Source organism: Coenobita brevimanus, chromosome 108, assembly GCF_032717465.1.
Source record: "Coenobita brevimanus isolate Jiangsu-jjx chromosome 108, ASM3271746v2, whole genome shotgun sequence".
NCBI classification, from domain to species: Eukaryota; Metazoa; Arthropoda; class Malacostraca; order Decapoda; family Coenobitidae; genus Coenobita; species Coenobita brevimanus.
Window position 1 is genome coordinate 10022249 of NC_137061.1, and position 3116 is coordinate 10025364.

Genomic DNA, 3116 nt, shown 5'->3' on the forward strand with positions numbered 1-3116 from the left:
TGAAGATATAAAGGAGCGTTGTGGTGTGGATGTGGATGTGATAGGAAGCGTTATGAGGAACACACTGAGGTGGTTTGGCCATGTGGAGAGGATGGAGGGTGAAAGACTGACGAAGAGAGTGTATGTGAGTGAGGTGGAGGGGGGAAGAGGGAGGGGGAGGCCGAGGATGAGATGGAGGGATGGGGTGGAGAGGTATATGAGAGAGGGGGGTGTGAGTTGGGAGCAGGGCAGAGAAATGGCGGGGGACAGGGCGACTTGGAGGCGATTTGTTTGTGGCCACCCCAAACGGGATTGAGGCGTCTGGCAATAGATAGATAGATAGATCATCACCTTGTTTCCCACTGTTCTCGCTCTTAACTATGGTACTTTCTCTTACTAAGCATCTTGTACTCCTCGTAATTTTATTGTTAAAGAGGTTAATGAAGGTTGTATCTAAACCCTCCACTTCGATGAGTCTCTCCCAAGCCGAATAAAATCGTCTGGAGCAACAATTATAAATACAACACACGTCAGTCTGCTGAAAAGGTTATTCACTTCATCCCATGGCCTGTTTTTCATTATGTTCTTGCTACCTCTAGATTGTTAGTCCTGTACTGATGAAACTGGTCGGGGACTACAGGTTTGCGAGGTTCCGTCAGTACGTCAGTCTGTCAGTCCGTCTGCAATTTCGTGTCTGCTCTGGAACTTCCACATGCATGGACAGATTTTGATATGACTTCTCACAATTGTTCCCCATGCCATGACGGTGTGTCGCGCGGAACAGCCAGCCATCTACTGCCAAGGTCAATTACACATGTATGGTTATCATCCGGTAGGGGACTTTGTATTGCATGACAGTACTGAATGCCCTTGTGATACTGAGCCCGGGAGAGTACCGTACGAACTGGATGGGTTATATACAGCCTTCATTAACCCCTTCAGTACGAGAGACCATTCTTATATTGAATAAATCATCTGGAGATAACAATAAGATTAACCAAAAAGATGGTGCGGGTTTCAGTCTGGGGGAGGGGGGCGGTGTCTTTGGGCAATGTTGAGAGGCTTCCGGCCCACAGAGTTTCACTAGTTATAACGCACCAAGCTTGGTTATCATTAATGTATCCAGAGTTCACGTTCCCGCTGATAAATAAACAAATGTAATTATGTAGACTGGGATGAACCTTGGTGGAAGAATTAGCCTAGTACTGTACATTCAAAGTTACACTGGTAGGTCGTGGTGTTATTAAGATAGTGATTCATCAGCTTTATTTTCTAAACTTACTACCGGTACTACCTGGGATTACCGAGTGTGGGATTTTGCTGGAAGATAACGTACCGCCCTCCGCTTACCGGCTCATTACTCTGAAGCAAATTGGTCCAGACGCATGGGTTCCCCGTTTGATTCATGACTCACCACATCACCAGTTTCATGATCTTTCTTTCTTTTTTTCTTTTTCTTTTTTTTTTCAAACCCATGACTGCCTAGGTTTACTGCATGTGGGATTTTGCTGGAAGATATCGTGCTACCTTCCGCTTACCGGCTCATAACTGTGATGCTCGTAAGTTCAGACGCCTGGGTTTTCCCCTTGTTTCATTCATAAAGCCATACAAGGCGAAATATGGCGGCCTTCGACATTTTTTATAATTTTACATGAAGATTACAACCCCGTGTGACTAGGTCTAGTATTCTCGTCGGGCAGGGATGCTCCGTAACACCTTATCCAAAGCGATTTATTTTGTTTATTACACCTTACTGTCCCCTTCTGTATTACATAACTCCATCCAAAGGCGCCTTACTCTGCATAAATAGTGTACAAAAGGATAATAACCAGCCATATCCAAAAATAAATCGCTAAGGAAGAGGTGTTAGGGAGCTTCCTTAATCGACGGGAATCCGGGCCAAATAAAGAGGTTCCTGTGAGCCTAAGTCCATGAGATTAGGGCCTTTGCTGTGGGTTCAGGGTTCAGTCTCACCTTCACAGAAGTAGCCTCACAAGAGGTTTCGTAACACCTCTTCATGAGCGATTTATTTTTGCATATTACACCTGAACAGTCTCCTTTGTACTGTTTACATCGTCGATATACTTTGCATCGGTGATACACAAGGCGATACTGAGGTGTAAGGTGCAAGACAAATCGCTGAGTAAAAGGTGCTACGAATCTTACAGTGACTGAATACAACCTTCATTCCCTTCAGTTCCATCACATATACTTTTTTTTTTTTTTGACACTCATCTTAAATGTCAGGACCAACTTGCTTAGCCCCGGGTTCCTACGCTCCTTATGGGGCGACATAGGATTGGATGATGGATGGATGGATGGATGGCCACCGCTTTGCTATTTTGTTTAGCCTAAGGGAGATGTGTTGCTGTGAAGGGTTGATTACAGCCATATCAAAGCCTGTCAGTCGAAAAGTCATGGCGATAATTTCTAAAGCATGTGATGATAATGGAACTTGTCTGACATTGCATCATTGCTGACTGCATCTAATAACAACAAGGAGCGATCAGTCAGTGCAAAACCTGCGTCCTACAGTTAGTTCAAACGCCGAACATTTGACTTTGCCATGTGACCTTGACCTTTGACCCTATTGTTCTCAAAATCGAATTCCTGCATCCTTGCATTACCCCCAACTCCTCCACTAAGTTTGGTATAAATCGGATCATGCTGACCCTGATTTGTGAGTTTGACTTTTTTTATCTGTTCTGAAAAGCAAAGGGAGAACCCGTTGGCATTACCCTCAACACTTCCGCAAAGTCTAGTTAAAAATTAATGACAGGCGCACACACACACACACACACACACACACACACACACACACACACACACACACACACACACACACACACACACACACACACACACACACACACACACACACACACACACACACAAAACCATACCCCCGCCACACTACCACGGATGCAGGTGTTATTACAGGTGTTCCGTAAATGAGCGTCATAAAGAAGGATCTTGACTTACACCGGTGCATCCAGTGTTAACAATACGACCAAAAGGGTAACAAGTGTAAATAGATGGATAAGATGCAGATGCTGAAAGAAAACTCAGTAGGCTGTGGTTTCTTGAATAATTGAGCTGAATGTTGCAAGTGTGTGTGTGTGTGTGTGTGTGTGTGT